This window comes from Numenius arquata, chromosome W (genome assembly GCF_964106895.1).
Source record: "Numenius arquata chromosome W, bNumArq3.hap1.1, whole genome shotgun sequence".
Lineage (NCBI taxonomy): Eukaryota > Metazoa > Chordata > Aves > Charadriiformes > Scolopacidae > Numenius > Numenius arquata.
The window spans coordinates 8,776,094-8,791,526 of record NC_133615.1 but is presented as its reverse complement, the minus strand read 5'-3'; the positions used below and the strand labels follow the sequence as shown (position 1 = coordinate 8,791,526).

At 46.2% G+C, this 15,433-nt stretch overlaps 1 pseudogene; it reads right to left on the bottom strand.

Annotated features, from left to right (window-relative positions):
* Positions 1-9,162: 9,162 nt before the first annotated feature.
* LOC141476760 (uncharacterized) lies at positions 9,163-10,803 on the bottom strand (annotated as a pseudogene).
* Between the last annotated feature and the right edge of the window lie 4,630 nt (positions 10,804-15,433).

Sequence of the window (15,433 nt, the reverse complement as noted above, 5' to 3'; positions counted from 1 at the left end):
GAAGGCTACATGTCAGCAACCTCAATGTAGCCTTACTATAGTAAATAAAGGAGAAGCAGTTTATAAGATATGCGCACTATGGAGTCTAGAAAGCCGTGCAGCAACATTCCTATTCCCCTTTGTGCTCTATGTGCCTCGGAGAAATATAATTACTCCAAGTCCAACCACCATCCCTCTGTTTGAACCAGCTAAATGTGCTGTGAAATACCATAACCTTTCGTTCGCAGGCCCTTATGTAGTGAGACAATCCAATGAGCAGAAATTATTTCTGGACCCCACATATTCTTTAAAGAAGGTACGGGTAAAGGTACAAGCTGATATATCTCAGATGAAATCAGAATGCTTACCTTTTATTTCGCAAAGTCTTAAAGGATGGAAGGCATGGTTACATTCCAGAGCTCACCACTCAAGGAAACAGAGAGATTTAACAGGATGGTTTGGATCTGGACTAGGAGTTTTAAACTCGATTGATCAGGAAGTAATAATTAATAAACTGAGCACAGTCACCTCTGATTTAGGAAGGCTAGAAGTACCACTAAGGTCATCTTTAATCACTCTGGCTGAAACTCAGCAATTAACTGTTGATTTCGTTTCCCTATTATCTAACCATACTACTGAGGATTTCCAAGCAGTAGCAACTTTTGTAAAAGGACTACAAGGAAATGTCTCTATTGCCATTCAGTGTATACAAACACAACTTTGGATACAATCTGTGGTTTCTGATATAATCAGAGAAGGGATGTCAGGAAACCTACCACAGGAAATTAGAGAAATTATCGCTAAGAACGATACTACCACCCCATTCGAATTAAAACATCGGGCTTGGTGGCAATTAGTTAATTTCACCTATGATGACACAAAAGAACGAATTGAAGCCTACGTGCTGACAATTCAAAAGGCAAAGGTATGGGATATTTTCCCTATTTTAGCACTAGGGGCAATCCATCAAGATGTAGTAGTCAGACCAATAAACCATAATGTTTGGGCAAAATATAATGATGATATAAGAAAATGGCAGACCATTAGTACCGAAGCCTGCATCCCAAAGGAACAACTAGGATATGTTTGTGAGAATGCAGTAATTGAAAACGAAGATTTGTGCTTAGACACAGAGGACAGTACATGCACGTTTGAGATGCTTCCCTCAGAACATGCTCAATCACAGGTGTATTATGTAGGAAAAGGATGTGTCTGTATAAGGACTAGTTGTGTTAATGTCAGCATTGATACTTGTGAAGAAGAAACAAATGGAACTAACTTTTGTGTTTGTAATTTTACCAAGATACAAGGTTGTGATTTTAATTATTCTGCTCCAATAACCACTTCTCAGTTGATCTCTGACAGTTTCATGCTATACAATGATATACCTAAATTACAGATTGGAATGGACATTAATGTCCTGAAGAAAATGCTTTCCCACCCAGACATTAAAATGTTGCTAAAGAGGGTGAAGGAAGCTTCGAAACGAACATTATGGCAAGTCCAGCATGATACTGTAGAAATAAAGAACATCATCACAGCCATTGAGAAAACTGGTGAACATCATTGGTGGGACATTTTTCTAAATACCTCACTAAAATCTCCAACCGCTGCACAGGTTTTCAATTTCCTAGTGCATCCTGTACTAGTGCTGATTTTTGCAGCCCTACTGCTGACTATTCTCAACATTTGGCTGTGGTGGAAAGTACGAACTGTTGCTCAACAAGTACATGTATTATGGACTGTAAACAAAATTATGCAAAAGAATTTGCAATAGCATAAAGAAAAGGGGGGATTGAATTAAAGAATAAGGCTAGGTATGGCTTGAAGGTTTGCTTAGCAAATATAACTTGGCTGACCACAAATAGGGGCCTACACCCCTGCAGAGCTACGATAAGTAACAAGACAGGAAGGTACCTATGTAGATAGCAATTGTGAGGCCAGCACAATGTTATCTTATCTCTGACAAATGGGGGGCTCCAAGAGGGAGGTAGCATATGGTAATGAGTTACTGGAAACTAATGAATATGTTAAAACTCCTTGCATGAATATGTATGTATGGTGTGCATATATGTTGTTAAACTGACTCTGTCGGGCACGCACATTTGGAGGAGCTATCCCCTGTGCGTCCAGCGCTGCAATAAAGGATACCTGCTTAATAGTCATCCCGACTATTGAGTCCTGATTTCGTCTTTCACGGCATCAATTCTAAACTTCTGAATCTCCTTATCTCTTTCTCCTCCTCTCTCCTCTTTTGGGGGGGGGAAGGGGGGGGAAGGGCCATCTGCCGGTCCGGTTTTGGTAAATTCAGCCAAAACCGCGACAGTGTTGTAGTACATCTCCGATCATTTCTATCATTTGACTGCACCTCCGTTTTAATGAGGGGTCGAATTTCAATATTACTTGTCCCCTCGGGCTCCACATCTGGGTCACCCCAGATGTCCCCGTCCCAAGTATCAGGGTCGGCACACATAATTAAGTTCCTGACTTGGGTGGGAGAGGGGGTCGGAGCACTTGACAACAAAAGATCTAATTTTTCTTGTAACCTCCGATTCCTCTCCCTTTCAGCAGCTAATTCGTCTTTCAAAAACATGTTTTCAACTTCCAATTGTCCTTCATGGGCCCTTAAGGCCTCTTTTGTCTTTCGTTCTTCCTCTAAAGCAGCTTTGGTAGCCTCAACTTCAGCTTGCAATTCACACACCTTTTTACTACAATTAGTCAGCGCCTCTGCTTCCGAGTTAGCTACACCCATTTTCTTAACAGCCTCAGTCTTTTTTCTTTTGTTCCTTCTGACACTGCTCTACCCATTCCACCACTTTCCCCTCACTTTTCCACAACCTCTTAGCCTTCTCCCTATCCGCGGGAGAGGGTTTACAACCATGTTTCTGCAATAGCTCGTCCATTATACACCCTGCTCGCTGCGCCATTTTTTGTGATGAAACGGGAAAAAGGACTTCACTGAGAGGTTCAAATTAACAATTTATTTGGACTTCACTCACAGGTCCAATACGTCACTATTGCGAGTTCTATGTGTACAATGGCGATTACACTATTGCAATTTAAAAGCAATTCGCGGAATACACTATTGCAACCTACAAGTGATCCCGAAGAGTAACAACACAAACCACAAGCGCGCTAGATATTAATACCTTAAAAGAGTGCACAAATCACGATCTTAATAGCATGCCATATACCATACGTATGTTTCTTTATCACTTACCCTTTCTCTCAGGTAAGGTCGCTCAATCCCTGGGAAGTTACCCTGTACAGCATCCTGGACAAGGGGGGGGACGAATCTCCTACAGGCCAGCTGTATCGTTGGAAGATTACCCCCATTTTCCTCCTCAAACCTCGCGGTTTATATTTCCTGATTCTGTGGGGGTGCAGGATTATGCCTGAGTGGATTACACTATCTGGGATGTTTACCTCTGGTGGTGCGATGGCCAAGTCTCTGTTGCCAATTTTGTAATGTCTAGCACTCAAAGTCATGGGACTAGTGGTGGGATGGGACTCAGGGCATTTTATTTGTTAAGGGAGTTAAGGCTCCATTCGGTTTCGGTTCTTATTGTGATGCAATCTTGAGACAACCCCGGGCTGAGCCGTTTTTGCAGCTCCCCCCAAGTTATCTCTGCATAGACAAGGCAAGGCGGAGATGAAGCTGAGTTGGATGACAACCCCCTGCATCTCACCTGTTGTGCTCTGAAACCGGTTTGGCTGGGTGCTCCCATACAGTTCCATCAGGACATAAAACATATCCTAATCAGAAGCCAAGGGGGAGCAAAGATAGGACCAGACAGCTAATCCCAGGCATCTCACCTGGCTGGCTGGGCAGTGGTGATTGAGCTGGCATACTCTCTCCAACAACAGTGTCTGGCACATTGAGCTGGTAGGCTATGCCTGTACCAGTCTTTTTCTCCTGCAAGTGCTTTCATATTTGCTAATAAAAGAAATAAGAAAATCTGTGGTGACCCATGCGTATATATTGGGTTTACATGGCAATGTCTTGGTAGTGGGGGGGGCTTCAGGCATGGTTTCTGTGAGAAGCTGCTAGAAGCTGCTTCTATTTCTGATAGAGTCAATGCCAGACGGCTCCAAGATGGACCTGCTGCTGGCCAAGGCTGAGACAATCAGCGACGGTGGTAGCACCTCTGTGACAACATATTTAAGAAGGGGGGAAAGTTGCTGCACAACAGCAACTGCAGCCGGAGACAGGAGTGAGAATATGTGAGAAAAAACAACTCTGCAGACACCAAGGTCAGTGAAGAAGGAGGAGGAGGAAGTGCTCCAGGCAGAGATTCCCCTGCAGCCCACGGTGAAGACCATGGTGAAGCAGGCTCTTCCCCTGCAGCCCATGGAGATTAATGGCCCGAAGAAGGCTGTGACCCCATGGGAAGCCTGCGCTGGAGCAGGCTCCTGGCAGGATCTGTGGACCCGTGGAGAGAGGAGCCCATGCTGCATCAGGGTTACTGGCAGGACTTGTGGCCCCATGGGGCACCCACGCTGGAGCAGTCTGTTCCTGAAGGACTGCACCCCATGGAAGGGACACATGGGACTCTGTCAAGCAGGCTCTTGAAAAGACCAAAGTCTGACCTCTGGAAGTCCATGATGGCAGTCCTGCTGGCCCCCCTCCTTGCTTCCCTGAGAATTTAAAACTATCGTTTCATGGTCGCTGTGCCCAAGATGGCCTCCAACCATCACATCCCCCACAAGTCCTTCTCTATTCACAAACAGCAGACCCAGCAGGGCTCCCTCCCTAGTCGGCTCTCTCACCAGCTGTGTCAGGAAGTTATCCCCAACACACTCCAGGAACCTCCTAGACTGTTCCCTCTCAGCTGTATTGTGTGCCCAGCTGATATCTTGTAGGTTGAAGTCTTCCACCAGGACAAGGACAAACGAGCTTGAGACCTCTCCCAGCTGCTTATAGAATATTTCATCTACCTCTACATCCTGATTAGGCAGTCTGTAACAGACTCCCACCATGATATCAGCCTTGCTGGCCCTCCCCCTGATTCTTACCCATAGGCACTCAACCCTACTATTACCCTCAATTAGTTCTCGACATTCATAACCCTCCCTAACATACAGGGCCACCCCTCCTCCTCTCCTTCCTTGCCTGTCCCTTCTGAAGAGTTTGTAGCCATCCATTGCAGCACTTCAGTCATGCGAGTCATCCCACCATGTTTCCGTGATGGCGAGTACATCATAGCTTTCCTCCTGCACAATGGCTTCCAGCTCCTCCTGTTTGTTGCCCATGCTGTGTGCATTAGTGTAAAAGCACTTCAGCTGGGCTACCAGTCCCACCACCTTTTCAATGTAGGAAGGCCTAACTTCTACCTGACCATTCCCTGGCTCAGCCATAGTTTCCAATCCATCGATGACCCTTGCGTCTCTGCTGATGGATTCCCCCTCTTCCCCCTTCAAACTTAAAGACCTTTTGATGAGGCTTGCCATCTCTAGCCTTATTACAGCCTTGATCTAAACACACTCACTCTCAACTGCCTTGTTTGAGCCTGGGTTGTTGTGAATGATTTTTAAACCCTTTGGGATCATCTGGTGGTTAGCCATTCCCTGGCTGAGACCAGTTTGGCTGCAGAAGCAGCTTGGTTGAAGACATAGCTACAGTGTTGTCTTGCTTACTAGTGAACCAACCTGCCAGTGTAGAGTCGCTTCACCCCAGGAGAGACCTGTCCCGGTTTGTCACTGTGTAGGAATAAGTCATGAAGGCTCATCGTGTTTGAAGAAGCAGCCCCCTGTGTGGAGCCCTCTTGCCCATATTGATGAATACTTGGAGATGAAGTTGTGGCTGTATTTTGTCTCAGACAGATCTGGGGAGCTGCACCTGGCACGAGATTTACTGTTGTTACATTGGGAAGTTTTTCCTTTCTTGTGCAATGGTACCCCAATGTCAGGAGAGTTATCTCTTCCCAAGGTCAGCTGGACTGGGCTGCAGTGGAGAATTTCTGCACCATGGAGGGGGAAAGCATAAAGTACCTTCCTCATTGCAGGCACCGGCAGCCCATGGAAAGGACATCAGAATGTGCAGGAACAGGGAGTTTTAACTCCAATAACTGGTCCTTTCCCAGCTGTGTGGAGGGGTAGTGGCTATACCAGCAGTTTTCTGGAGAGAAGAGACAATAGATAATACAACCTGGTTGCTCTCATTAACAGGGAGAATTTCAGGATGGCTTAATGCCTAGCTGGCTTCACTCCTCTTGTAGGTATCACCAGGACATAGACTTGTTACTTTGGGATCCCTGTACTCTCCTGGAAGCTAGGCTTTTAACACCACTCACTGATGCGATTGGCCTATGTCAACTGTTTTCAACCTTTTTTTCTTTTGAGGCTAGGCAATATTTTTTCAAAGAAGGTCCCCCCCAACCTCTACAGAACAGACATCATTTGCTACAGAATTACATGAAATCCCTGTTCTTTGTCACCAGTTGTACCCAGAGGTCACTGGTGTAAGCTCTATGCCTGTCTGGCACCGGGCTTAATGAAAATAGGCTATGCCTGCTGTGGTATAGATCCTGAAACAGCTCCTCAGCCTCTTGCTGAGGTCTTTCAGTGCTAGTTTAATGGGCAGTAGCTGAAATCTGCAAAACCCCTCTACTGCTGGTTCCAGCTGTGGTGGACAATGAAGGCAAAGCCCCCAAACCCTTTGACACATTGCTGCTTTGCTGAGCTAGTCCCTATCCCCCCATCTTCCTTATTTGGTGTAAATCCAGTTGCAATACAGTTTGTAAGTTATCCTGAAATGGGAGGGAAAGAAGAATCCTAGCAGGAAGTGCCCAAGACAAGTGACCTTGAGAGAGAGAGGGTAAGTCCCAGTGACTGTGGAGCCCCTGTGTATGGGGAGAGGTCCTGGACTATGGGGGTGGGCTGCTGCACCACGATCTGGTCACACACAGAGATGGAGCAATGCTCTGATCAGCATTTCTCCCAAGTGTGAATGGGCTGCTGTAGCACTGTGCACCAGAGAAGGTGTGGAGCTGGGGCTGTCTCAAGTGGGGCATGGGATGGAAAATTGCATAGGTCTGCATTACTGATAGCAGATGCTGTGTATGGAGCTGTAGGAGCTGCTAGAGAGTGTGAAGTTGGAGGGGGTCTCCCCTCGCTAGTGGTCACTTCACCTCATGGCTTCCCCTTGCAGGCAACTGCCCTCCCACCCTACTGCCTGAGCAGGCAGGCCATGGAGTCAGCCCTCACGCTTGCTTCTTTCTGAGCTTGCTATAAATGGCTCTCTCTAACATGAACTGCATTTCTGCCACAGTCCTCTCCAGAGTACATCTGTATTTACACTGGGGCTTTCACTAGCAATCTTGCTCTTGCATTGCTGGCAGCCCGCAGCCCTTGCTTTTCTCTCCTGCCCACATGCTCTGTGAGTGAGACAAGCACCCTGGCACCGCTGTGCCCAAGGAGAAGCAAGTGACTGGCAGCAGGAGGAATACCTGAGCCAGCTCCCATCTGGAAGGAGTGCCTTGTCACATTGCTTCTTGCCTGCCATCCTGCAGCAATGGGGGAACTGCCTGCAGACACTCCCCATAGCATGGCTTGCTGATCCCTGAGCCGACACAGAGACAAGCTGTTTTGCTTTGGATTATCACTGGCTCTACATGCTATATTCTTCCTGGTGCACTCATGCTGTTGCTGGTACACCTGGCTTCCAGCTGCAGCGAGCTGAGCCCACAATCTGGGGAGATTGTATCTGGCAAAGTAGGGGCTGATCCCTTCCATTTCTTATGCTAAAAGTAATGTGGCCAGTCCTGTGCCCATCTGGAGAGTATGCTTCAATTAGTAGTGTATATGTGGTTTTATTCTGCATTGTTCTGTAGCTCTGATGAACAGTCAGTGTGTTGCTCTGGCTGTAGCCTCTATTACATGGAAAGAAAACGCATATATCCATTTTCTTTTTACTTACACACTGGAAAATCAAGCCCTGGTTCCCTTTCTACTCCAGTATGGTGTTCTGGTGCTCAAAAGCATGTCTGTCTTTGTTCTTGTGCAGCATCCTGTGCATGTTCTACAGGTCGTGTTGTGGATTGGGCTGGGCTGGCCACTAAACAAATGATAGATGCTTGCTTTAACCTCTTGTTGCATGAAAAGGGGGGGGGAATAGTTTGGCACTATTAGTCCAGTCGCGTTCAATTTATTGAACTATCGCAATTTGGATGCACTAAATAGTGTACCACACTTTCAGCTTAGTCACGCTCCATGGACTCACATGGCCATAATTTAGAGAGTTTGGCGGCATCCAATGAGAAACTTTTACGACTAGCTTAACGAACAGTGCAGTTTATTAAAGCAACAGAAGTACAGGTTCTTTTGGTTTGCCGGTGATAAATATACTGCCTACAAAAGCACATGCAAATAATAAGATTACAAATAATACAGCCTGGCTATAACATGCATTAAATCAAAAGCAATTCTATAAAGGTTTCTAAGTTTCCTGGGGAAAAAGTCCAAATTCTTACCCAAAGGGGTCCCGATGGGGGGGAAGAGAGGCTCAGCCTGTCGGCTAATCCCAGAAGTCGGAGGAAATTTACGATGGTATCTTTCCTGATGGTATCTTCCCTAACATTCCCCCTTTCTTGAGCCATTTTTATATTATTTTTTAGCTTCAAGGTGGAGCTTGAGTAACTCTAGTCATAAATACCTTTATTATGATTGGTGTAAAATTCTCTTGCCTCGCATTTAAAGGTATAGTTTATGAAAAATTCAGGGTGCAAACTCAGGGAGGAGTGGTCACACCTTGGAGGCGGGTAGCCTTTGGGATGGAGGTGTGTTTTGGTATTATAATGACATTATAATGAGCAAAGGTCATACAAAGGACAGCATTTTGTCAAAATCTGTCAGACTCTTGGCTCAGGGTGGTAATTGTGCAGCTTATCAGCTCCATGGTACCCTCCAGCTCCCATCTTCTGCAGTGTTGTCACAGAGGTTGTCCATGGAGCCTTCACGCCGTTCCACCCCCCGTGTGGCTTCATAAGCAATTATCCAATTATCCAGGGAACACTATGGAATGGCCTTGCATACCAGCTGCAGCTGTACTCCATCCTGGAAGCTCCTTCAATGTTATATCATTCTTTAATGTGTGAACAACGCTAAAGTTTAAATTTTAAGTCACCTTTGGCCATTATTTGATATTTTCCACCCTGTGACTATAGTCACTCAAGCTTCACTATATTAAAAAGAATTGGGAACATCCCATGTGCTCTTATGGTGAGGACTATCAAGTACATATACATCTTGTGGGGATATCAGAAGGGTTAAACGCTTCATCATCATCCAAAGTTTAACACACAAGATAATTGTCAAAGCAAAACATAACACAGTGAGGATTAGTAAAACAACAACCGGATGAAGTATCTTGTTGAAAGTTCCTGTAGCAGTCGGCAACCATCCAAAAAGAGTGTCCCACCATTTATGCTCCTCATCTATCTTGACTCTTTCCAACACCCGATGTATTTCTTCCACATCACGATGGACAGTAATTAGAGTTTTTTGTCCATTTTCTTGGACTTGTCTCAACAGCTGCTTCAGGTCATCATGTCGCAATAGCTTCTTCACCAACATGAGATTCATTCCAATAGGAGCAAAGGGTAGATCACGAATCAGGGTGTAGTTTGACTGCAGCAATTGATAAGACGTCACAGGAGGTGAATAACTAAAGTCACATCCTACTGTCTTTGTAAAATTACAAACACAAAAGTTTGAGTGATTATTTGTATTTACAACAATGTCATTCATGAATATAAAATTACATGAAGTTCTCACACAAACACACCCTTTCCCAATATATACAAGTACAGTTTCTGGGGTTTCATCAGGATATATTTCAAAATGACAAATGTTTTGTTCAGTGTCAAGACAAATGTCTTGTGCCTTGATGGTATTGCTTTCGCAAATGAATCCTTGCTGTTCTCGTGTGATGCAGGCATCAGCATCAAACGTTTGCCATTTATTTCCGCTCTGTTGTGCCCATATTCTATGTTCTATTGGATAGAGTATGGTTCCGTTATGATTTAATCCTAATGCAATGATTGGGTATATTGTGTATACCAAAGCATTGTGTATTGTTAGGATTAAAGCTGTAGCCTTATTGTTGATGGGGTCATGAGTAAAAGTAACTAAATTCCACTGGGATTGAAATTTCCTTTCAAATTCAGTTGCATTATCCCAGATTACCTTTCAAATTTCAGTGAGTAAGGTACCTTCTTCACCTTCTCATATAATTGCTGCTACTGTGGATTGCATCCACAACTGAGCTTGGATACAACTAAGAGCCAGAGAAACATTGGTTTGGGCTACATCAAGTGCATTCACAATCAATTGGTGGTCCTTCTCATTAATTCTTTCCCACTGAGGCAACACATCCGATAAGAGCCACTGGTTAGTTCCCAATGCTAATAGAGAAGACCGCAATGGGGGTCCCAATTTGTTTAGATCACTTGTAGTTGTGCTCAGTTTGTTGGCAAGTACTTCAGCATCTATGCTGTTTAAAACTCCCAACCCTGTTCCTAAGATGCCGGTCACATCTCTCTTTGATTGCCTCGAGGGAGTGAGGGTTCGTCCATGCAACCATGCTGACCACCCTGCATATGATGTACTCAGGAATGGTGAGCAGGTAGGTTTGACCACAGAAATATTAGTTTGCATTGATAATTCCACCCGTTTGAGGGAGTATGATGGACTGAACAATACTTGTTGTTGACCTATATTTTTAATTATATAAGGACCAATGTTAAAGATATAAGGGGTTAGACTAACAGGAGGCCGAGTGGATACACTTCTAGAAATCAGTGTGGGCGGAGGTTCTTTGTCCATAGACACCGATGTTGCTGTGTCAATCATAAATTCAAACAATAATTCAGTGCCTCTATAGCCCCAAAGACAGTACACAACTATTGGCTTGACAAAGGTAAAATTGTACCAACAATCTGAAGTTGGTTCTGTTATTTTATAACATTCGGTCTTATAGTCTTTTGGCTTGGTAGAGTCAACATGGATTGTCTTAATTTCAGTTGGTCTATGGTAGGTAGACCCATTGATCACTCGGCATCTGATTTGTATTTTCTTTCCTGGGGTGGCTTGGAGTTTAGCCATCCTCGGGGAGTCGTTCCAACCCCATTCACCTTTGTGGTATACTGCAATTCCTTGTATCACTAGAGTTGAGAGATTTAAGCCTCTTTTGTTCTGTGGTGTTCCAATACTTGCAATATATCTTGACAATGCATGGTTCCAAGGGTCAGATTCAGTTGTATCTATTTTGAACTTGAATGACAACCCTATTTTGTGTTGCTGCCAAAGACAAACCACAATAGTGGGTTCCACCAGTGTGAAATTATGCCAGCAATCCCATTGATCTGGAATGCAATACCTGGTAGCTACTGGGTCTGACAAAATACTGGCTATCATTATTCGTGTGGCCTTTTCATGGGTTGTCCCATTGATCATTCTGCATCCTACCCGGATTTCCTCTCCTCCTCTGTCCCTCAAGAGTGGATACCATCTATCCCAAGTCCACTCACGTTTTGAAAACACCTCAGTCCCATGCATAACCACAGTGGCCAAGTCTAAAGTTTTCCTTGGTGTTCCCATCGCTAAATTGTGACTGACGTAAGCTTGGGACCATGGCCATTCTGGGTCTTTTTGACTACAAATAGCAGGGAATAAAATGATAAAACATAATATCATCAATTCAGTCATTTTAAAACTTGGGACTCCAAATAGCCATACACAATAAAAGTAATATTACTGCCAGGATGAATGTCAAGACTCCCTGGAGGCACTCAAGGTTAACGTAGGCCAATCTGACTTGATTCGGAGAATGAATGGTTAAAGGTTGTTAGTGTAGATTTAGTACAGCTTGGCAAAGAACAGAGCTCGGAGCCCAGGAGGCCAGCATTCCAAGATAAGGAACTGGCCTTGTGTATCACTGGCCTTGTGAGACCACGCGGCGAGCGACAGCGGCAGCAGTGAGTGCTGCGGCTTTAAATTTGATTTAGATCGAGACGGAGAGGGGGCTTCCAGGAGACGGAGAAGCCGAAGGAGAGCAGAGAGACCGGAAACGAGTCGGGAATCTCGCGAGGGAGCCGAGAGGCTGACGTGGCAGGGGGCGGGCCAGGCGAGCCGCGGCAAATTTAAAAGCGGCTACAGCCACAGCAGGTTCAGAGCGCATGCCGGGCGCACGTGAGTGCAAGGGCGGGTACATTAGCACGCAGGCGCACGTGCGCAGAGCGTGTGGGGCTCGTGCGCAGGACAAAGAGGGAGAGTCTGAGGGCGAACGGTCTGTTCGGGCTCAGGAGAGGAAATGGCAACGAAACGCCCCAAAGCCCCTGTGAAGAAGAATGTGGGAACTCAGACCAAGCTCCCGCGCCAAGACGCGGCCGTGCAGGGCCCCGGCTGCACCGAATGCCTGAGCCTGGCTGTGGTACCACAGGGACCCAGAGACACCCATTGTGTGCGATGCGAGCAGATAAACGACCTGCTCAGGCAGGTGGTGGAACTGAGAGAAGAGGTGGAAAGGTTAAGAAGCATTAGGGAATGCGAAAGTGAAATAGACTGGTGGAGCCGTACCCTGAGGCAAAGGCAGCAAGAAGAGGCTCTAATAAAAGTAGATGATCCCTTCCCACCCTGTCACCGGGCAGAGAGAGGGGACTTAATAGAAAGGGGGGAATGGAGGCTGGTCCTTCCTCGGAGAGGCAAGCGGAACCCCCAACAGCCTCCCTCACCTTCCCAGTTACATCTGCATAATAGGTTTGGAGTTCTGGATTTTGGGGATGAGGTAAATGAGAACAAAGAGGACGATCTACCCAGTGAGGCACCCAGGACTAGTCACCCACCCCCCATGCCTCAGGACCTCATCAACTAAGAAAAAAAGAAAGGTGATTGTAATAGGTGACTCCCTTCTGAGTGGAACAGAGGGCCCAATCTGTAGACCAGACCCGTCCCACAGGGAAGTCACCTGCCTCCCTGGGGCCAGGATTAAGGATATACAGAGGGAAATTCACTCCCTGGTTCAGCCCTCAGATTATTACCCACTACTGATATTTCAAGTGGGCAATGATGAGGTAGCCACCAGAAGCCTAAAGGCAATGAAAAGGGACTTCAGAGTGCTGGGATGACTGGTCAAGGGATCAGGAACACAAGTGGTGTTCTCTTCTATCCCACCAGTCACAGGGATGGATGGGGGGATAAATAGGAAGAATCAAAAGATCAACTCATGGCTGAAAGACTGGTGTAAACGGCAGGATATTGGATTCTTTGATCATGGGCTGATCTACAGGTCACCAGGCATGCTGGCAGCAGGTGGGGGAAGCCTAACCCAAAGGGGAAAAAGGATATTGGGACAAGAATTAGCAGGGCTCATTGAGAGAGCTTTAAACTAGTTTTGAAGGGGGATGGGGTTGGAACCAGGGTTACTGAAGTGGTGCCCGGGAGTAGCGTGCCAGTGCTAGTAGGTAAAGGTGCCAGCACGGCCTTGCAGCCTGTTGTGGCAGTTGATGAGGGAGAGAAGGACACATGTGGCAGTGAAGACATGAAGAGTAGTGATAAGATGGTAACTGCATAAATGTCTGCACATGAACAGGTGGGAATTAGTGCTTGCCCTCCCAGAAAAATAGTGGGACGATTAGCCCAGCTGAAGTGTATCTACATGAATGCACACAGCATGGGTAACAAACAGGAGGAGCTGGAGGCCATTGTACAGCAAGAAAACTATAATCTAGTTGCCATCACAGAAACGTGGTGGGAGGAGTCGCATAACTGGAGCGCTGTGATTGATGGCTACCAACTTTTCAGAAGGGACAGGCAAGGAAAGAGAGGTGGTGGGGTGGCCCTTTATGTTAAGAGCAGTATTGTATGCCTTGAACTTAGCAATATGCACAATGACAGCGTTGAGTGTCTATGGATAAGGATTAAGGGGAAGACCAATAAGGCAGACATCGTGGTAGGAGTTTGTTATAGACCCCCAAACCAGGATATAAAGGCAGATGTAATATTCTATAAGCAGCTGGCAGAGGCCTCACGATCACTCCCCCTTGTACTCATGGGGGACTCCAACTTCCCAGATATCTGCTGGAAATATAACACAGCAGAGAGGCAACAGTCCTGGAGATTCTTGGAGTGCATGGAAGACAACTTCCTAATGCAGCTGGTGAGGGAACCGACTAGGGAAAGTGCCCTACTGGACCTGCTGATAGTTAACTCAGAAGGTCTTGTGGGGGATGTAAACGTTGGAGGTTGTCTTGGACAGAGTGATCATGAAATGATACAATTTTCAATTCTTGCTGAAGCAAGGCGGGGGGCCAGCAAAACTGCCACCTTGGACTTCCGAAGGGCAGACTTTGGCCTCTTCAGGAGCATGGTTGCAAGTGTCCCTTGGGAGACAGTCCTGAAGGGCAAAGGTGCCCAGGAAGGCTGGTCGCACTTCAAGGAGGCACTCTTAAAAGCCCAGGAAAGAGCCATACCCAAATCCCAATAAACAAGCAGGAAGGGAAGAAGACCAGCCTGGCTAAATAGAGAGCTTTGGCTGGAGCTCAGGAACAAAAAGAAGGTTTATGATCTTTGGAAAAGGGGCCTGGCAGGCAAGGAGAAATACCAGGAAGCGGTGAAGATATGCAGGGGGAAAATTAGAAGGGCCAAGGCTCAAGCCGAGCTCATCTTGGCCACTACAGTTAAGAATAACAAAAAGGGTTTTTTTTGGTATGTAAACAGTAAAAGGAAGATTAGGGATAATGTGGGCCCACTGATGAATGAGATGGGCACCCTAGTGGTGGAAGACACGGAGAAAGCAGAGTTGCCGAATGCCTTCTTTTCTTCAGTCTTCACTGCTAAGGCTGTCCCTCATGAATCTCTGGCCTTGGAGGCAAGGGGGAGGGTATGGAGAGAGGAAGTTTTTCCTCCAGTAGAGGAGGACCAGGTTCGGGACCACTTGGCCAAACTGGACATTCATAAGTCCATGGGCCCTGATGGGATGCACCCGCGAGTGCTGAGAGAGCTGGCAGATGTTATTGCTGGGTCACTCTCTATCATCTTTGAAAGGTCATGGAGAACAGGAGAGGTGCCTGAAGACTGGAGGAAGGCCAACATCACTCCAGTCTTCAAAAAGGGCAAGAAGGAGGACCCTGGGAACTACAGACCAGTTAGTCTCACCTCCGTCCCTGGGAAAGTAATGGAGAGACTCATTCTAGATGTCATCTCCAAACAAGTTGAAGAGCGGGGGGTTATTGGAAGTGGGCAACATGGGTTTACCAAGGGTAAATCATGTTTGACCAATCTGATAGCTTTCTACGATGCTATAACTGGTTGGTTGGATGAGTGGAGGGCAGCAGATGTCATCTACCTTGACTTCAGCAAGGCTTTTGACACTGTCTCCCATAGCATCCTCATTGGGAAACTAAGGAAGTGTGGGCTGGATGAGGGGACAGTGAGGTGGATTGAGAACTGGCTGTGT